This window comes from Cnephaeus nilssonii (assembly GCF_951640355.1).
Source record: "Cnephaeus nilssonii genome assembly, chromosome: 16".
Classification (NCBI taxonomy): domain Eukaryota; kingdom Metazoa; phylum Chordata; class Mammalia; order Chiroptera; family Vespertilionidae; genus Cnephaeus; species Cnephaeus nilssonii.
Window position 1 is genome coordinate 43,555,168 of NC_137087.1, and position 22,289 is coordinate 43,577,456.

The following is a 22,289-nucleotide window of genomic DNA, read 5'->3' on the forward strand; positions in this document are numbered from 1 at the left end:
TTGGTTCTGATTGGTCGATTTCTATGCCAGTCAGTGTCAAAAGCTCCACCTCCGCCTAACTGGTTTAGCTCAGTGGATAGAGCATCAGCCTGTGGACTGAAAGGTCCCAGGTTCGATTCCGGTCAAGGGCATGTACCTTGGTTGTGGGCATATCCTCAGTAGGAGGTGTGCAGGAGACAGCTGATCTGTTTCTCTCTCATCGATGTTTCTAACTCTCTCTCCCTCTTCCTTCCTCTCTGTAAAATATCAATAAAAATAAAAAAAATAAAAATAAAAAAGCTCTGCCTCCTAGGCAGCCATTGACTCCTAGCACTTCACCCAGATTAGGTTCTGATTGGTCGGTTTCTATGCCAGTCAGCATCAAAAGCTCTGCCTCCTAGGCAGCTATTGGCTCCTGGCACTTCAGCCAGATTTGGTTCTGATTGGTCGGTTTCTATGCCAGTCATCGTCTCCAGACCTATCTCTGGGCCTGATCAAAGAGGCGGGGCTGATCAGCAGTCCCCAAGGAGGCCCGGAAGGCTCGGCTGCTGGCAAAGCCAGGAGAGAAAGAGAGAGGCAACCGCTGATCAACAGCTGCTACGGAGGCTGGGGATCAGATCCTGCCTCTCTGCAGGCCTCTCTCTGGGCCTGATCTACAGGCCCCTCGTGGTCAGCGCTGGGTCGCTACACCAGCACCGGCTCCAGTCAGTGCTGGGTCACCACAGCAACCCAGCACTGACTTCCGGTGTTTGGTCAAGCCTTGGTCGTTACAGACCCTGGCTCTTTATATACTGTATATAGAAGTTTCAAATAATGAAGTTAAAAAAATTTTTACATCCACCTCCTAGATTCTACCAATATCTTACTGTGGTCGCTTGATCACTTATCATCTATCACTTTATCCATTTATCAATCCATTTTATTTTTGATGCATTTAAAATGCTTTTTATTTTATTTTTGATGCATTTAAAAATAAACCACAGATATTTCCCCCAGTATGTCAGCATATTTATCTTAACTGGAGCTTATTATTTGTTTATAGAGGTTTTTTTGGAAGTACCATTTTCCTCTCTTCTTGGCCAAAGACATAATTCTTTTCTCCCCATTAATCTGTCAGTGAACCAGTTAATCTTTTAAACTGTCGATTTTTACTCAGTTGCTTAGGAATTTACAAGGTCTTCCTATTTTCACACAGTCAACAAATGTTTATCAAGCTAATGGAGTCAAATTCCCATGCAGGCTAAAAATTTGGTTCTACTGGATGAGCTAATCATCTGATGACATTTAACCCGGAATTCTTTAAATGTTTATTCTCTAATCCTGTTGGTGGCTGACAAGAGCATTTAGGCACTTCTCTTTTGTCCTAAGCAACTGGAGTCCTATCCCAAAGTATCAACCCCAAATCTACAAGAAAAAATAAAACCCTGCAGATAACCTGACCATTGACCTCTAATCTTAAAAAGAGATTCTCAGGCTTAATTTAGAGAGACAGAGAGAGAGACTGACTTGAGGAAGGCTATCAAGCAGAGTCTGCCTTGGAGGGACATAAAACATGCCAGTATATGAAAGACTGAGACAATCGTGCCAAGAACCCTTTTTAATCCAGCTTTTCTAAACTTGTCTAGCACAGTGTACTTTTTTTAGGTAAAACTTCAAAAATATGTAACTATCTCACCCCACTTATTCATAAGTAGTCTTCTCAGTTCAGGCCTATCCAAGCAAAATACTCTCTACTCCCATAAAGCTCTTTCTGTCCAGAAAGTGTTCCTTTGTTTTTATGCTGTTTCTTTTATCCATGGTGGGTTCTCCTGTCTTTCCACACATTTAAATACTCCCCACTCTTTACTTCCTCCGAATGATGCCCACCTCGCCTGCTCTAGCCCACCTCACCTTTCATGTGTCAGCTCCTACAGCCGTGCTCTTTCTTACATCATCCTGTAGATTTGTGAAACATCGGGCTGGACATGTAAAAGGTAATACCATGAGAGTGAATGCATTCATATGCATAAATAAAATAACATTTAAAAACGTGTATCATGCAACCTTTGACAGATTAATGGATAAACAAGATGTGGTGCATACATACAATGGAATATTATACACAAGATGTGGTGTGTGCATACAATGGAATATTATTCAGCCTTTAAAAGGAAGGACAATCTGATTCATGCTACGATATGAATGAACTCTGAGGACATTATGCTAAGTCACAAAAAGACAAATACTGTATATCTTCACTAACATGAGATATCAAGAGGAGTCAAGCTCATAGAAACAAAAAGTAGAATGGTGGTTACCAGGGGACGTGGGAGGGGAAAATAGGTTTCAGTTTGAGAAGATGAAAAAGTTCTTAAGATGGATGGTGGTGCCTAGCTGGTTTGGCTCAGTGGATAGAGCGTCAACCTGCGGACGGAAGGGTCCTGGGTTTGATTCTGGTCAGGGCACATGCCCGGGTTGCGGGCTTGATCCCCAGGGGGTGACATGCAGGAGGCAGCCAATCATGATTCTCTCTCTCTCCCTTCTCCCTTCCTCTCTGAAATCAATAAAGATATATTAAAAAAAAAAAAAAAAAAGATGGATGGTGGTGATAGCTGCACAACAATGTGAGTGTACTTAATGCCACAGAAATGTACCCTTAAAATGAGAAAATGGTAAATTCTATGCTATATACATTTACCACAATAAAAAGATTTTTAAAAATGCATGTCATAAAATGTGAGAGAGTGTGAAAGGAGGCCTGGGAAACTTCAGTAATTTTAATAAGCAGCATATCTACAAGTCTGGAAATGCTTTACTAAAAAAATCTTCTGAGATCACAAACTATAAATATTTACTTTGATTGATACTGATATCAAACAACATAAGGAATTTCCAGTTCAGCCTTTTGAGAAAAGATCTGAACCTGGGACCACTGAGGACTGGATGATAAGCATGTGCTGTCTTGCACATCCCCTCCCAGGTCTGTCCTCCACCCTTCACCCTGCTCTGTGCTCCATGAGGCTGACCTAAAAGAACTGCATCCAGGCGCCCTTGCCTCTGGCTTCCAGTTGGGTTCAGCCAATGGGTAACACCAGCAGGAGATCTGAAGGTAGAGGACAGTGAGTTTGGGCTATGTATTCCCCTGGCTCCCTCCCTGCAGGGCTGTAAATTGGCTACTAAAGGCCACAGCTACATCAGAAGGACCCCACAAAATAGCTCCTTCTGTTGAGTTAGCTCCCTGCCCCTCAGGCCTGGGGTGACTCTCTTGCTAACCATGGGGTACAGTATGGTTCTCTGTTATTTTTCCTAAACCTGCCCATTCCATTGTAAGTAAGAGCTCCTCAAATTACCCAATTTTGGTGTGCCTTCTACATTCTGCTGGGCCCCTGAGGGATACATGCCTAAAAGGGTTTTTAGGATTCATGAGACCTATGCATGAAAAACATGGGGAGAACATAGAAAACTACAAAATTAGTTCCCTAACTCTATCATTCTAAATCCAGGTGAGCGGTAAGAGCTAGAGATATAAATTTTGAAGGCTTTAAAAATATTTAGAAAGATATTGATGCCTCTATCCCCACCAACCCCCAAATTAGCCCCACTTTTGATGAATTGGGTGAATAGGACCCAGACTTAAATTCTTATTTTGAAATTCTGAGCAATCTATTTTTCTAGTAGAAAAGTATGGCACAAAAGTGTGAGAGTTTTGAAAATTTACTATATTCTATCAAACATTCTAATGCTGCCCAATCCATAGCATAAGTCTAAATTCTAGACTTCCAGAAGAAAATATCTGAAGGGGTTTCCCTAACTCCGTGGTCGGCAAACTGCGGCTTGCGAGCCACATGCAGCTCTTGAGCCCCTTGAGTGTGGCTCTTCCACAAAATACCACGGCCTGGGCGAGTCTATTTTGAAGAAGTGACGTTAGAAGAAGTTTAAGTTTAAAAAATTTGGCTCTCAAAAGAAATTTCAATCGTTGTACTGTTGATATTTGGCTCTGTTGACTAATGAGTTTGCCGACCACTGTCCTAACTGAAAGACGATAGACTGTGGTTTCTCCTCGTTTGCTCCTACAGAGGGTGCTGGAGAAGCACAGCGCATCTCTGCCTACCTGAGAAGGGCAGGGGGAGAAGGTGCTCCTTGTGGGGACCCCAGTATTGGTTCCTTCAGAGGAATATGCGTTCATGGGCAACTGGAAATTTCTATGTCTTGTAATTAAAATCTCCAGAAAACATTATCTTTTGGGAATGGGAATCCATTTAAAAAAATTATTTTAAATTGATTTCTGAGAAGAAGGGAGCAGGAGAGAGAGATAGAAACGTCAGTGATGAGAGATAATCATTGATTGGCTGCCTCTTACATGCCTCCCACTGGAGATGGAGCCCGCAACCCAAGCATGTGCCCTGACCGGGAATCAACCATGACTTCCTGGTTCACAGGTCGATGCTCAACCACTGAGCACACCAGCTGGGTGGAATTCAGTTTTTAAATTATAAATCTTAGCAATAAGACTATTTAAACTCAAAAGCAACAGCATAGTTTTCTTATTGTTGGCAATACAAGGCTAAAAAAGAACAGTCTCTTTCTTTTGTGTGAAAGGATAAGAGGTGTCAGAAAATGAAGTCTAAATCTGTTTCAGGAAGGAAATGGGAAAGGCTAGAAAAACAGCATTTCCTTCTCTGGTTTATGTTGCTGGAGTTCATTTTGGACAGAAGGTCAGCAGTCACTGACAGGTGATCACTCAGAGAACTAGCACCGGGTGAAGAGGAAACGTGGAAGCCATCTTGATCGTGCCCTTCCTCCCCCCATGAGGCTGAGTGTGGCCTGGGCCCACATGTCCTCCTTCAGGCTCCTCTGCCTCCTCATTCACTCTCCCGATGACAGCAGCGCTGACTCACATGGGCTTTGGCTAAACAGGCTTTGGAATGTAGGACTGGAAGAAAAATGGAAAGCCTGTTCTGACTTAGGTGGGATGGTTAGCGAAACATGGGAAGGAAAAGAAAGGAATCTGCTCTCAGAAACTCTCTTACAATTTATATTATATTATGCTTCTTTCAAACATCCCAAGTTGGAAGGCAATAACGTCAGCAGATAGAACAAGATATACATCAGAGTTTCTGTCAATCATGGAAGAGTCCTTCAGTCCTTTTCAGGATTTAAGCTGGACAACTCTTACCTAAAACACCCAATACATATACATGTAAATTAAGGAAGTTTCAGGATCAGCTCTTATGGGATAGCTGTTTTAACCAACTTCAGGATCCCACCTTCACCTCCCACCCCCACAGTAAGCTGACGTTTTTAAGCTACTTTTTAAAATTTTGCTTATAAATCTCTACATCAATTTTGTGGGTTTCTTGGCAAAACTGCACTAGTGGAGGAAGGTCCCAAGACCTACCAAATTTGAGGAAATTTACATTAAAAAAAACAAAAACATTTTCAAATGGACCAACCTAAGAATTACTTAAGTATCCTCTCAGATTCACATTTCCTACATTTGAATGAGATTTCTTGAATCTCAAATATGGGAGGAAATTTAAGAATCACTGAGTCCTAAGTAAATACATTGGACATGTCTGAGCTAAGTAACTTAGTGGCACATTAAAATGAACAGCTCCCCGATGCTGTGTATGTAATAAATGCCCAGATAATACAGACGATAGCAGTTGCAGAAGTGCAGATTAAGGTGAAATTAAAATGAAACTTTAGGGTGAGGCTGCCTATAGCAAGGAGCTCAGCAAACATGTGAAAACAGGCAGTGTTTAGGACAGCTTCCAGAAAAGGCCAAGCACACTTACTAACCCAGTGTTCCACGCTATGAGGATAAATGTTACAGAGATCTGCGAGATAGGCATCTTGTTTCTTTTCCTTATCTGTTTGAAGTACAAACTAGTTTTTCTGCTAAAGAAAAAGATTAAAAAAGACACGAGTTTCCCTAAACTTTGGCCTATCTTACAGTATTAAAGTATTCTGGGTATTTTAGAAGAGTCAAGAAAGCAATTCAGAAAACTAGGGAACAACAACAACAAAACTGAGAAAAAGGGTGGGTGATATAGATCATTTTAAGGAGCACCAACATCCAAGCACTATGGAAAACAGGGACCAGTTACTTTATACAAACAAATGGCAAAAACTAAAACTTGTCATTTATAGAAACTAGAAAAGGAACGTGGAAGGAAAATGTATATACAGAATCTTCCAGTTACTATTCAAATGAACCAGAGAGTTATGTGAAGACACAGCAAACCCACTGAATGGCAGATTCCTTGGATAGTGTCATGAGAAGAATTTAAGTCCTAAATCAGGATGTCCAAACCTAAATTCAACAACAGTGGTTCACTGATATAAAAAGAAAATCTCTGACAGAAGAGAAGGGGCAACAGTATGATGTAAAGACAATAAATCTATGTGGATATCAGGTAATGGGGCTAGTCAACTTTTCCATTTCTTCTTGTCTCAGTTTTGATAAGTTGTATTTTTCAAGGAACTTGTCCATTTAACCCCAGCTTAAACTTGCTCACATAAAGTTGTTCACAATAATCCTTTATTAACCCTTTAGTATCTGTATGATCTAGAATAATAGATATGGAAATTTGTATTTTCTCTCCTTTTTTCTTAGTCTTGCTAGGGGGACTTCAATTTTGAATTAAAATAAGCCAAGAATCAGTAAATCACCATAATTCACAAATTTTCCCCAGTCGTCTAACATCTTTGACATCCCCTGACAATTTTTAATCATTCCTATACCCATGTCCATTCACATCCGTGTTCCTGTGAGGTTCAGCTACTTCTTGTGCTTATAATATACACTCTGTAGATCAAATTGCTATTCAAAATCTTCATCTTCTTGTAATATAATTATGTATCTATACCCTTTGCTGTATAATTGTGTAGTGCCTTCCACTGTGGGCAGAGTGAACTTCCCTGGAACACTTTGGTTGGACTTGGCCATGTGACTTGAGAAATGAAGTGTCAGTGGAGATGACATGAGCAGGAGCTTTAAACCACATTTTATGGTTTAGCCTGTCCCCTTGTGTTCCTATAACCTATCATAAGAAGGGCATGCCTTGGAAGCCACTGCCCCTTCAGTCTGCGCCCCCAGTCTGAAGGCAAGGGGGAAAGACTATGAAGTTCTGCCTGGCCCAGACTAGAGCAACCAAACTACAGCTGTTCTTCAGACCTATAAAAATGAACGAAAATGACTGTTGTGATAAGCCATTGAGATTTTGTAGTTATTTGTTTACAACCAAAAAGAGAAAAAGAGAGAGAGAGAGAGCAATATAGATGTTGGATGTTTTGACTGGAATAGCTGAACACCTCACTCTTCCATCAAATACACATACTAGTAAGTCTCCCTGGCTAGTGTGGCTCAGTTGGTTGGGCATCACCCTGTGCACCCAATGGTTGCTGGTTTAATTCTGGTCAGGGCACATGCCCAGGTTGCAGACTCTGTCTCCTACAGGAGGCAGCCGATCCATGTCCCCCTCTCACATCAATGTTTCTCTCTTTCTCTTTCTCCCTTTCTCTCTTTCTAAAAATCAATTAAAAAAAAACATGTGTATAACCCTTTAAAATATACACATAAGTCATCATCTGGATAAACTTCTATTATCTGTTAAGATCCAATTCAAATGACACTTCCTCTATGAAGCCTGTAAGGTTAGTCCTTATCCCCTGTATGCCCTACAGGGCAGGGATTTGTTTTGCCTAGTTTATTCACTGATGTATATCAAGGACCTAACGCACTGCCGGGTACATAGAAGGTCCTCTATAAACATTTGCAGAACGAATGATTTAACACACTGAACTACTTTAAGTTATATATAAAAATATGTATTCACATTCCCAGTGATCATGCTACTCTTTCCCACAGAGCTGTTTAGGGTCTCATAGGCCTAACTTCCAGGTGAGGAATGTTGGGCTTTGGTTTTTAGGCATGTGGAAGCACCCAAAATGTTTGAGTAGGAAAGTATAATGGTTAGAAGCAGAACTGCTTGCAAGTGACTGAGCCCCCTAAATAAAAAGGAGGAAAAAAAAAAGTGTGTTTAGATGGATATATACACATCTAATTTTTTTTTTCAGGTGAAGATAAAGGTAGTCTGAAAAATATCATTCTGATAGCTTCTCTTCATATTTTAAAAACAGGTTTCTTGAGTTATAATTCACATATTGTACAATTCATTTAAAGTGTACAAATCATAGGGTTTTAGTATATTCACAACCTTCAGCACTATCAATTTTATTCTATTTTTTAAAATATATTCTTATTGATTTCAGAGAGGAAGGAGGAGAGAGAGATAGAGACATCAATGATGAGAGAGAATCATTGATAGGCTGCCTTCTGCACACCCCCACCTGGGGATCAAGCCCACAACCTGGGCACATGCCCTTGACCAGAATTGAACCTGGGACCGTTCAGTCACAGGCCAATGCTCCATCTACTGAGCCAAATCAGCTAGGGCCAGCACTGTCCATTTTAGAACATGTTGATCATCTTGCAAATAAACTCCATTTCCATTAGCAGGCGGCTCCTATTTCCTGCAGTAGTCCCCCACCCACCTCCAGGCCTAGGCAACCAGTAATCTACTTTCTGTCTCTATACATCTGCCATTTCAGGACATTTCATATAAATGAAATCGTACACTATGTGGGTCTTTTGTGACTGGCTACTTTCATTTGGCATGTTTTGAAGGCCCTCATACCATTTTGAAATATGAATATGATCAGCTTAAAACATCCTATATAATAAAAGCCTAATATGGAAATTGTCCCCTCAACCAGGAGTTCGACAGAGTTCGACCGCTCGCTATGACCAGGGGGTGGCGCGGAACATGGCGGGCATTAGGGACACGGGCGCTGGAGGTGCTGCTGGCCCCAGTGGGCCCTGATGAGAGCAGGACTGCAGAGGGTTGGTGGAGCAGGTAAGCAGGCAGCACCAGGCCAAGGCAGGTGCAAGCGGGGCCCGATCGCCCCCACAGACAGTGACCAGCGGTGGCGGCAGGAAGCGGGGCCGCCTCCTGGCTTCCAGGTGCTGAGGGAGCCGGACAGGGACCCAAGGACGCAGGTGGAGAGGGGCGTGTGGGGGCCCGAGAGCCCAGGTGCTACCCAGGGCCCAGAGGTCAGCTGGGACCTGCCCTTCCACACCAGATGCTCACGTTTCGATCACCAGCCAGGCCTAGGGACTGCCCCTGTGCAGGAATTTTGTGCACTGGGCCTCTAGTATGTAATCATTCAGAGCACACATTACAAAGCCAGACTGCTCCGATTTATATGCTGGCTCCATCCCTTATTAGAGTTAAATGATTTGAGGCAACTTATTTTACTTCTCTACACCTTCATTTCCTCACTTGTGAAATAGGTTTAATAACAGAACCTGCCTCATACGGTCATAGTAAAATTTAAGTGAGTAAATACATGTAAAGCACTTAGAATAGTACCTTACACCACCCTGACTAGTGTGGTTAGAGCGTCGGCTTACTCACCAAGTGGTCTCAGGTTAGAATCCCTGTCAAGGGCACATACCTAGGTTGCAAGGTCGGGACTCATGTGTGAGGCAACCAATCTCTCTCTCCGCCTTCCTCCCTCCTTTCCACTCTCTCTGAAAGAAATCAATGAAAAAATATCCCTGGTTTGGAATTAAAAAAGAAAAAGAAAAAAAAGAACAGTACCTTACCCATACTAAACTATTCACAGGTGTTGTATTAAAGAGAGGGGGATTGTGGATAGATAGTCTCAAAATATTTTTCATAGCTTTGGGATGGGTTTTGGTATATAATAGGTTTGAAAATGAACATCTCAGGATGGGGAAAGGGGAAATGACTGCTAATGAGTATGGGTTTCCTTTCAGGGGAATGCAAATGTTCTAGAATCAGTGGTGATGGTTGCATAACTTTGTGAATATATTAAAAAACCCCTCAATCATATACTTTAAAAGGGTAACTTTTATGTTATTGGAATTATATCAAAATTTTTAAATGACTATCTGTTTCAGAAATTGCTATACTTCAAGCAAAACAGTGAAGGTATACATAAATATATTGCCTTGGGGAAAAAAACTAGAAATCTAAATAGCTTATCTATTCTATTCCCCCCCCCTGCCCCCCATGAAGTTTTTCTATACTTCATGTTTTTAAAAATGTTCTACACTTGTGTTTTGTACTGGCTATAAGCTGGGCATAGGGGGAAGATAGCACAGTGTTTGATTACATGGACTTTCACTGAGCAGGAATACATAAAGGGCAAACTTAAAAAGAGAAATCATATTTGCTATTAAGTTATACTAAGTAATAACTATATTCATAAGAGTTAAGAGCTCAGACTCTAAAGTCAGAGAGAATTAGGTACAGTTGCTGTCTGCCTTTTCTCAAGCTAAGTGACCTTGGGCAAGTTACTTAAACCCTCTGAACCTTCTTTTCTTCATCTGTAAACGGAAGAAAATGATAGTAATTTACTTCATGGGCAGTTATGAGGGTTAAATTAGATAATGTCAGTGAAACATTTAATACAGTTCCTGGCAAACAGTAAGCACTCAGTAAAGGTTGGTTACGAGAAAGGTCTGATGACAATGTAAGAGGAGGAGGAGGAGGAGGAAGACTGTCATCATCACCCAGACTGATTATAACATAAAATAGTACAGATGAGGCAGCAACTTCTGGGTGGGGCAAACTGCTCAAAACTGGCATTGTCTTCTTGAGAAGAAGGGGGAGTAAAGTAATTCTGTGGTTACTGGACACAAGGACAAAGCAATTGACATCCCCCTCTACTCAAAGCCCTGAATGAGCTGCGTGTCCACAAGGATTTGGCAGCAGTTTACAAATGGGATCCCGGCATTTGGGTCCAAGAAAACCTTTGCCAAATGCCTTCCAGGGATAGAAGAGGGATACGAAATTAACTGATGTACTCTTCTAAAAAAAATTATCCCGTACTTCTGGGAAAACTAGTGGCACTACTGTCATATCCCTTCAGTGCACTGGTCTTTTAAAAATTGTTCTTTGGGGCTTGAAAATTACAAATTTGAGATTGGCAGTGTTCTACTTGAGACTCTAGCCATCTTTTCTTTGGGACTACTGTGATAGCTTCCTAAATGGCAAGTTACCTACCAGTCTCATCTCCCTCTGCTCCACGCTGCAACTAGGATCCCTTTTTACATACAAAGTCTCATAACCTTCGCAGACCATGCAAAGCTCATCATGACCTGGTCCCTGCCTCATTCCTGAACACTCTCCACCTACCACACACCTGAAGCTCTAGCCTCCCCCAAACCCTGGGCGTTCTCTGCGGGCACAGCTTTATAATACAACACAATTATATCTACAGATTGCTTTTCAAACATATTATCTCGTGTGTGTGTTGTTGCTACCTGTGATTGGGTATGAATAAGAAGTGCCTATTTTTATTATTAACGGATCACTGCAAGGAAGAATAATATACCAGCAAATCACCTCTGGTTAATACTTTTATTGTGAATAAGAATAATATTTTAATTTGTAAATCACTAAATAAGTAAATCCAAGCATAGGTTCACACTTCAACAATTTTTTTTTCTTTTTACTTTAATATTGAGTCACTACCCTGCAGAACTATCATATTTGACTAACAGGTCAAGGCAACAAGACTAAGAAGAAAAAAAAAAAAGCCCTAACGGGTTTGGCTCAGTGCATAGAGCGTCGGCCTGTGGACTGAAGGGTCCCAGGTTCGATTCCGGTCAAGGGCATGTACCTTGGTTGTGGGCACATCCCCAGTAGGGGGTGTGCAGGAGGCGGCTGTTTCGATCGATGTTTCTCTTTCATCGATGTTTCTAACTCTCTATCCCTCTCCTTTCCTCTCTGTAAAAATCAATAAAATATATTTTTTTAAAAAAGAAAAAAAAGAAAAGAAAACTGATTCTCTTCATGTCTACAGTGGTCCAAATATTATAATGACTGAACAACATATACATAGAGGCAGCAAAAAGAACAGTTAATACAAATTATGGGTTTAAAGAACATATGTATTAGTATTATGCTCCACAGTCCAGCTAGCTGCTGAATTATACAGGACCCCAACAAGCACTAACAAAAGTCTGGTTTTAATGTAAACTCATTCTCCTCTTACCTGACCCTCCAGGGATTCTGTTTCCTGATAAGCAGATCTAACTGTAAGACAATAATATCCCAAGGAGGTTCTGGCCCTGAGCCCTGCAATCCTTAAAGCAACAAACGCTGTCTAACAGAAGAAAACCAGACTACCCACTCACTCCTCAACTCTCTGCCCTAACACCAGGGAATAAAGAATGCCTTGCCAAATAAAAGTTATAAAATTTCTCCAGAGGCAAAATGTTTGTAAATAGAGATGGTCTGCCGTTGATCTCATGCCTAACACCTAGGACATTCTGGAAGACTCCTCAGCAATGACCTCTGAGCCAGACCAAGCTATGTGGGTCAGCACATCCTTTCTATTTATGGAAGCTGAATAACTTGGAACCTCCTATAATGATCGACAGTTAACTCACCATAGGTCAATAAAGCTTTGTCAAAAGCCGATGTAAAAATTCCAGAATGTGGGAACACAAGCCCAGTTTCTTCAACAAATGTTTTGTAATCAAAACATTCAAATTAAAAAGGAAGGAAAGGGAACTTATCAATTAAAAGCTACTGAAGAAACACATGAACTAAATGCAAGGTGTGCACGTTTCTTGGATCCCAATTCAAACAATTAAATTGTTTTTAAAAAATTGAGATGAATGGGGAAATTTTGAACATTAACTAGATTCTTGATTACATTAATGATTGCTCCCTTATTTTGGTGACAATCATGGTTTTGTTGTCGTATGTAAATAAAAGGGAATCTTTTTTTTTTTTTTAAGTCATTAGAACCAGAGTCTACAAAAGGGGAATGGGAGTAGATTACAGAAACCAACTCAGTTTTACAGATCTTAAGTTGAGTGTTGGGTACATGGATATTTGTCTTATTATTTTTGATCAATTTTTGAATGAAACCCAGTAAAATGGAAAAAAGAAATACTCGTAATTATAATTCATAATATACTTATTGCTATCATTATTGTTGTAGGAAAGAAAAAGAGATCCACCTCATTAGAGTAAAAAGTGGAGACAGGGAAGTAAATTTGAATATATGGTAGATTTGGATCAGAGTTAAGGGCCAGGCAGCAGAGTTTAAGATTTGTTGGGGGAGCTGTTGGGTAACAAGTGTCCAGCCAAAGAGTAAGAAATTAAAGCAATCCAATAATAGTCTACATGGGATAGCATTATGGTGTATTTGTGGCAGCCTTATTTTTTTTAGCGCCCTATACAGTGCAATGGATGACCTGAGGCCTTGCTTTGTAATCAAGTGACCAGGTACACATGGCATGACTGTTCATCATGACAATCCTGAACCAGATCCAGAAATGATAGAAAAGTCAAAAGGTTTCTGCACTGCTGGGAATGGGAGGAAAGAATAAACCAGAAAGGGGGAGGACATGGGGCGTGAGGCTAGGGAGTTCAGCACAACTCGGCACATCCATTGCGACTTTTTCTGCTGATGGGGCACATCATTTATCCTAAGAGAATCACCTCGTCAGAGCAATGCAGTGTGTGCTGGGCCTAGAACCCATGGCCAAAACGTCAGCACCGATTATTCTCCTGGGCCCTACTCCCACCACGTGCTTGTCAGCAACATACACTCGCACACCACTTTCAGAAACCATAGACTGAGCGGCTAAAACAGATGTAGAGAAATGAGGCCTGTGGCTGGGTTGACAGTTATGCTTACAAGGTCAATGTGGAAATGAGGATTCTACTTAGCTTATTGAACCCATGTATTTCAAGGCGGCTACGAGAACTTTCTTTCCAACCCCTCCCTTAGATTTCCCTTCTCTGTATCATAGTGCTGCCTCTGTAATGGTTGATCTGTTTTATGGATCCATTTGTGGAGGGCACATTATGTGCCAGGCACAGCTCATGGTGCTTAAGAGCCATCAGGGAATAAAATAAAGATTCCTGCCCCTGAAGAATTTTTCTCTTGAGCGGAGGGGCAGGCAGACAAGTGCGTTTTGGAAATTGACAGGTGTTCCTGCAAAATGAATGAAACCTAACGAGGTGAAGGGTGGAGAGTACAGAGGGGAGGGCAGGTTGATATTGAATCTACCAGCTGATGGAATTATTAACTTTGGAATTCTGCCACTGTCCTCTATCACCACTCTCCCTCACCACTCATCACACTAGCAAAGGTGATCAGGGAAACAAGACAATTATTGGGTTTATTTCAGAGTAAAATAAATAAATAAATAAATTCAACTCTTTTCTCCATACTCTTTTTCTGAAAAATGAAAGCAAATGTGGTCTAAAGAAGGAAGGCACTAACTGAACTGAAGCAAAGTGATACCAAATAGATTTCTCCTCCCCATCTCCTCCCCTACCATAGTCTGTGGTTTGTTGGCATTTATGTCATGACTGGTCCATGCTGTCACGATGAGCCTGGAGCCTTTATGCACAGTGGCTCCCTCAGGCATAGCCTGTTGGGAACTGCCAAGTAATTAGCAAGCTATTACCCAACTCCTATAAACTAATGCTATCTTTCTTATTGTTTTGTGTATGTTTTTCCAGAGGATCACTCAAAGCAAGACAAACAAGAGTTGATGGCCTAACCCTGAAAAAGGAGGGGTGATACAAATTATGTAGCCCAATTTTAAGTGCATTCTCCCCTTCCACAAACATTCCCTCCCAGCACACACACACATACACACACACACACACACAAAGGAACCAGAGAGAGAGAAAAAAACAATGTTTAAATGGGGATTGGTGCTAAAAGGCAAGAGTAAAGATTTGCTTCTCTATATTTTGCAAATTTCTATAATGAAAATGTATAATTTTCACAATTAGGAAAAAACAACCCAACCATATAGAGATACTTGAGAGATGACCGAAAGATGGCCATGAGAATCAATTGCTCAACACCCTAACAGTTATGGTTGCTGAAGAACTACCTGTTGAACTATTCAATATTTTGTGAAATATAGTTAGGTTAGATTTATACCCAGAGTAGAGACTGATGCACAGAGGAAGAAAACTATAATCTTACATATCTTATATTTAAATCATGATGACGACTATAGTTATGATGCTGAATATGGCTCGCTCTCTCTCATTCTTCACACCAGCTATTTAAATTTTGACTCTTAACAGCAGGAAGAAAAGCTGATTTAGTGGTGAAATAAACTTATACTGGAATCATGAGATGTTTACCATAAACTTATATATAAGGTTCAGAAATACTGAAGACTTATTAATTGTCTCTTGCTTGAAACTTAACCTTCGCATAGGCTTAGGATTTTGGCATGCACCCTCTGAGACATGATTCAAAATGGCAACAAAATTAAGAATTGTTTAGAAATTAACTTAACCAAGAATATCCTTCTAGACCTTTAGAGTGAAAACCTTAAAGTTCTAATAAAGAACTTAAAAATGAGCTGATGAAGTATTTAGGGATAAAGGACCATGTCTGCAACTAGCTCAAATGGGTCAAGAAAAAAAAAAGCATAGAAATGTGGAAAGGGAGTAATAAAGCAAATATGGCAAAACGCTAGCATGGGCGAGTCTAGATGAGGAATATACAGAAGCTCTTTGTACTAATCTTAGAACTCTGCTGTTAGTTTTAAGTCTTTTCCAAATAAAACAAAAATTATTTTTAAAAGTTGACCTGAAAAAAAGAGAGACACACATTACATGCTCTTGGAGGAAATATGTTAATATCAGAAAGATGTCAAGCCTCTCTTAAATAATTTATAAATTCAATGTAATCCCAATAAAAAAATCCTTAAAAATATAATTTTGGAAGAACCTGATAAACTTATTCCAAGTGTTATACGGGAAAATAATTATATGAAACAAATCACTTATTCCAGGAGAGCTAAGTAAACTTAAATATGAAACAGGGCACTTGCTGTGCTAGTCATGAGGACATATTACTAAATCACTGTAATAAAAACAGAACAATAAAAAATATGGAGCAAAACCTGACAGATTCATGGAACAGAACAGAGCCCTAGAGACAGGCCAGTATATCCATGGACACCATATGAGAAAGAGGGTACCACAATTCAATGCAGGAAAGCGTGGACTTTTTGGAGATGTTATTGGGGGCGGGGAGGAAAGGTTCATTAAATAGAGGCTGGATCACTATCTAACACCACATGCAAGGTGGGCTCTAGATGAATTAAAGATATAGCTGTCACCTAGGGGTTGGGAGGAGCTTCTTAAACAAAAGTCGACAAGCATAAAACAGTCAAAGAATTTATTTATATGATATCAAAATTAAGAAATTTTTCTTGATCAAAGCATAACAAAGGCAAAATTAATAGGTGACCAATGAGAAGGTATCTGCAAAGTCTATATGTGACAGAGTGATTATCTATACCCGTGGTCAGCAAACTGTGGCTCGCGAGCCACATGCAGCTCTTTGGCCCCTTGAGTGTGGCTCTTCCACAAAATACCATGGCCTGGGCGAGTCTATTTTGAAGAAGTGGCGTTAGAAGAAGTTTAAGTTTAAAAAATTTGACTCTCAAAAGAAATTTCAATCGTTTACTGTTAATATTTGGCTCTGTTGACTAATGAGTTTGCCGACCACTGATCTATACTATAAAATTACTTCTACAAGTCAAGGCAACAACACAGATAGCAACTCCAATAGAAAATGAGCGAAGATACAAGAAGCAGCTATATCTAAATGCATAAGAGATCCTTAAAATCATTAGTAATGAAAAAATACAACTCAAAAGGACAAGATAGCACTTTGCACCTATGAGATTAGACAAGGTAAAGAGCTGGATAGAGCTGAGTGTTGGTGGGACATGACGATAAGGAGCCCTCGAACTCTTCTAGTGGGAGAAAAACTGGTGCAACACTTGTGGAGAGGAATCTGGCACTATTTACTCAAATTCTGTACATGCCAACCTATAATCCAGCAACTCCCTCCTAAGTGTACATCCCACAGATAAATTATACAGCGTTATGAGGATGCTCACTGCAGCAACATTTTTGATGTTGGAGAGCAGGGGCAATCTGAGTATCTATCACCAAGAGAGCAGATAAGTACAGTTATTGTGTGCTCACAGCAGGGAGCATCAGAAACAAAGCATTAGATGTACCCATAGAAACATGGATGGATCTTATAAACAGTCTTAGAAAGAAAAAAAAAGCAAAATAAAACAGAGCATTAGAAAGTAAGATACACATTTAGAAAACAAATATCCCCACTTTGCAGGATCCTATACAGACAAAAAAACATCACATTAAATTCATTAGCATAAGTATCTATGAAGCACAAGGTGCATGGGAAGAGGTTAAGATGAATTAAAAACAAAAGAAATCTTTTGGACTCCTTGCATGTTAAAAAACAATTCAAAGGACCGATGATAAACAGAAAATTTGAATTGTTTCCTTCCCCAAAGTTTCCAACTTTCCCAACAACAAAAGCTACTCTGGTTGCCAGCTCTGTTGATGAGTAACAGCTTTTCATCCTTTTTCAAGCAGGAAGGGAAAATTCAGGGATCAGCAGGGTGCTAACGGGATCAGCAGAGAATATTCACGAAAGAGTGCTTTTTGTTCTCCTGGCCTGACAACCTGACTGGGAAGACCTGATTACCTCTCGGTTTGCAGTGATTCAGCTGCAGGTGTGTCAGCAGCGTCACGTTGTCAGGTCACCTGAAGCTCTTTAACTTTAGAACCTCTTCGCATACAATCCTCTGGCTCCCCGTGGAAATGTTCCGTACTACTAAGAACCATAAAAATGGAGTCTGGTTCAGGGTCACACAGCTAGTATGAAAGGGTAGTCCCTTGACCCCCTTCTGTCTATTCTTGCCCAGCAGCTGGAGTGATCCTGTTAAAACTGAAGTCATCCTGAGCGCCTTTGTTCAGATCCCTCGAATGGCTTGCTTCCCCCTCACTCAGAGGAAAAGCCAAAGTCCTTCAATGGCCTACAATGACGTGCCCCTTCCACTCCCACCGCCTCTCCTCTGCTGCCACTCACCCCTCACCCACACGGACACTGCCTGGCCTCCATAACCTCACAGTGTCTCACACGTGCCAAACAGGCGCCTGCATCCGGAGCGTGGAACTTGCTCATCCCTCTGCCCCCTGCTCTCTCCCTGGTTTACCTTCAAGTCATAGATCAAAAATGATCTTAGTAGAGGCCTTCTCTAACCTCTTTGTATAAAAAGTAACCCTGCCCCCCCCCCCACACACACACACCCTTTCGCACTTAGACCTCTTTAAAGTTCTCTATTACACTTGTAATTATGTGACCTTCTATCTGCCCACATAGTTGTTTACAGTCTGCCTCCACTCCACTAGAATGTCTATTGCATGAGGGCAGGGCTTTGTCTGTTTCATTCACAGCTGTATCCCTCGCACCTAGAACACTGCCTGGCACATACAGGTGCTCGGTGACTATTCGGTGAATGAATGAACAAATCAGGAGCAAAACCCATGCCTTCGAACTTCCTGGCACGTGCCCTGTATGCCCCACTGTGCTGCCTGGGTTCTTGGTCATATCCTTCATGTTAGAAAACCCTACAAATCTAAAAGTGAAATAATACACTTTCATTACCCTCTGTCTATTTTACCTCCTCCTATGGCTGACTTTTATAGCAGCGAGGATAAAGCATACAACCAAAAGTTAAGACCTTGGTTTATTTACTGGCTCTTTCATTATAGAGCTGTTGTACAATCTGATTTTATGGCTGCAATTTTAGACCTTTTTACCTTTCCAGGGGAGAGAGTTAATTATCTCATAATTAACTGCTGATCAACAAGACTAAGTTATCCAATCTTGAAAATGAGTCTATTCAAATGTCTTCCTGAGCTAAGAATAATAATAAAAATATTTAATATTAATTGATGTGAAACTTTTTGAAAGTATTCTGAATGAATTTTAAGGATGCTTTAGCTGAAGACCAAGCACACTTGAAAATTTCAGAGCAGATAATCTTGTAATAATGCTGTGTTGTCAGTAATTAAATGACTTCAGGAAATGACAGAATAATAAACCTAAAAAATCAAGCCTTATACTTGACAATAGGTATGCAAGCCTTCATTTGCATTCTGTTTTAATTGTGTTTATCATTTTTTTAAAGTTTCCATAAAAAATTTAACATGGAAGTATCTGTACTTTTTTAAAAAATCACTTTTCGATTATTTTAGCCCAAAACAGATGAAGTGCCTGGGAAGGTTGAGAGTAATAAGGGCTTTGAAGATTCACTGCGCATTCTGCAGAAAGGATTTCCCTCGGAGGCAGAAATAAATAACTGTTCCTGGCAGAGGGAAGATAAAAATCTAAACACTGCCTACCTGAGCCAGAGCCTCCTGGTGCCCTGCACTCTGTTCTAAAAATGAACAACCACCACTCGCTTTTAGGGCATCTTAAGTGGTGACTCAAGAACGACGACTTCCATCCTTTGAGTGGAGAAAACGTAATGTAACTCAATCAGTGCTTGAAGGGGGCTGTGAGTACTGCCATGCGGGTGAAAGGAAAGGGACAAGGGTCTCTGCAGGTGAGAGGGGGACTCAGAAGAAAGGATTCAGAAAAGAAGAAACAGCAGGCAGGGAAGGCTGGGCTTTGGAGCTGCAAGACAAAGTCAGTAACGTGTACATATTTGGACAGACTGTCTACAAAGATTATTGTTACATCTCAGCGGAAAACACACATAATGTGAACACTGTGGAAAAGGCATCTTATCACACTTTCTGAGGCAGAACGTTCTCATCCTACTGCAGAAGATACCTGCGCACGCACAGGCCCCACGCTCAGGTCAGACTTCAGCTGTTCTCTACCAGACACAAGCACTCCGTTCTCGCTCCGAGTTTAAGTCAATTTAACACTGCAGGATCTGTAATTGGAAAAATCACTTTTCGCTTATGTCAGCCCAACACTGATAAAGTAACTGGGAGGGTTGAGAAAAATAATAAACCTGTTTTCTTGAAACTTTTTGTTGTCACAATGAGGGACACGTTTCAAATTAACACGTAAAATCAGGGAGCGTTAGAGATGGAAGGGGGGGCTTAGAGATGCTTTAATTCAAAAATTTAGAGAAAAATGGGTACTAGGAGATTAACTTGCCCACCACATGGAGTCTATTAATGTTGACAGTAATAAACACAGCACTAACTCAGAGAAATCATGCCTGTGTGCTGACAGGTACTTCAGCCTTGCAAAATACAGTTATGGATTAATCAGTCCTACTCTCCCCCTGTAACTCAGCTACGCTAACAGTTACAGCTAAAGTATGCTCCAACTCTAAATATTAGTGCTGCCCATGGCTTGCCATATACAATCACGAAAAGAAAAGTTTCAATACACAATGCCCTTCTTACTGTAAAACACACCGAAAGACAAGTGACCAGCATTACAGATTAATGTATCCTACATTATTGCATACCAAAGATCATGAGATTGCTTTTAAAGTGGAGTGGGTCTCCCTTGCATTTAAAATTTAACTCTATACCCCAAGTGCTCTCCACAGCGCCTAATTTGCAGTAGATCTACCCTGTTCGCAACCCCAATATTCTTTCATTCAGCTGCCAGCATCGTCACCCTTTTCAGGGTCATGTGCTCTGAGAAACTGATGCCTGGTGGACATCAGTGCCTGTGGCAGGCACGCAGGTGTCTGCTGGTAACTGCAAACCCTCCCACGATCGAACTAGCATCTCTAGCCCAACAGGTCTTCCTCTTGCTTTAGAAATCACCCCTCCCAGCCTCCCTGACCCAGATGCATTAACTCCTATGCGGACTGGATGTGACTCCGGGCATGCCAGAAGCATGTCTCCGTCTGTAAAGTCAGGAGGCTGGGCGAAGGCTGGATTCTTTTCCAGCTTTCAAATTCCGCCTCATCGCCGGAGAGGCAGGGCGGTGCAGGGAAAGGAGCGCTGGGCTGGCTAGACACCATTTAGAAAGCCCACGTCCGCATCCTCCTCGCTGCAGGCCACCCAGCCCCTCCAGCTCCCCGGGACCTCACGGGACCCGGGCCGATCGTGGACCTGAGGGCGCCCAGGAGGGCCCGGAGCCCCACCGCCCAAGGGCGCGCTGGCCCCGGCAGCGGCCGCCGCGGGGAAGGGGCGGCGCAGGCCGGGCCGCGCGGCGCGGCGGTCCCTCGGGGCGCGGGTGCCCGGTGCCCGCGGCCCCCCAGACAAGGACCAGGGCTTCCCGCCCAGCCCCGCCCGGCCCCTGACCTGCTCTCCGCCGGTCGGCGATCCCTCGGTGCCGCCGGCTATTGCGGCCGCCCGTCCCGGGCCGCTGTCACCTCCGCCCCTGGAAGCGGCGGGCGGGTCATCCAATGTGACTCAGAGCGGCCGCCCCGCCTCCGCCCCCGCCCCCCGCCCAGGCTTCCGCCTCGTGGGGCCCGAGGCAACACACTTCGCCCGGGCCCACCTCCAGGCCCCGCCCACCGGTGACGTCAGGGGGCGGCGCTCCGGGGACCTCCACCCGGGCGGCTGACCCGGCCAGTGCGACCCGGGCGCCCTCTGCTCGCGGGCCGGCGGTCCTGCGCGCAGCTCCGGTTAATGGCAAGGTCCTCCCCCGTGCAGTTAGTTCCTGCACCCCACACCCACCTCCGACCTAAAAAAGTCACAGTTCTGTCGGGAGAAGGCCAATTCCATCCTCGTCGGCGGCGCCATCCGCTGTGATGCCCCGGGGCAGCTTCCTTTATCACCGACCCCACACGTGGCGTTCGCTTCTGTCTGTTCCATTATCCCCTGAGGGAAGTCTCCCAGGACGTCGCTGAGAACCTAAAAGCAGGGAAGAACAGAATGCGAGAACGGGTGAATTCCTCTGTGTATTCAATGGCCACGAAGGCACGCTTGCTTGAATGCCTGTGCCTTAAGTTTCTGCTATCTACACAGGAGATTCTTAGGCATGCAAGAAGTCTATTACTGTGCATGCATAACAGAGATAAACCTCTTTTTTCAAAAATCTCACCGGCTTATCATCTCTCCTTTCCCTTGTTAGGCAGTAGGGACACAAAGATAAATTCACTTGTCCCTGAGAGATAGACAACTTTTTACAATTGAGATCAACCCTGTCACAGGCCAAAGATTCATAATCCACATGATCATTCAGTGCCCTACTTTACTTGGCTAATTGTGATAAAATATATATACCATAAACGTTATCATTTTAGGCGTATGGTTCTGTGGCATCATGTATGTTCACATTGTTGTACAACCATTACCACCATCCATCTCCAGAACTTTTTCATCTTCCTAAACTGACTCCTCATTAAACACTAACTCCTCATTCCTCCCTCCCCCAGTTCCTGACACCATCATGCTACTTACTGTCAGATCCCTCATATAAGT

General features: G+C 42.2%; 1 protein-coding gene across 2 annotated transcripts in view; it reads right to left on the minus strand.

The window, feature by feature from the left end:
- Positions 1–21,260, minus strand: part of DNMBP (dynamin binding protein) — a 94,298-nt gene extending 73,038 nt beyond the window's left edge. Inside the window, exons 1-2 of one of the 2 annotated variants that reach the window (XM_079793385.1) lie at positions 21,165–21,238; positions 17,584–17,712 (exon numbers count right to left, since the gene is read on the minus strand). The gene's annotated coding sequence lies outside the window, so the exon portion shown is untranslated. Of the gene's footprint in view, positions 1–17,583; positions 17,713–21,164 lie in introns of both variants that reach the window. The other variant, XM_079793384.1, reaches the window with a different exon arrangement.
- Positions 21,261–22,289: the final 1,029 nt, after the last annotated feature.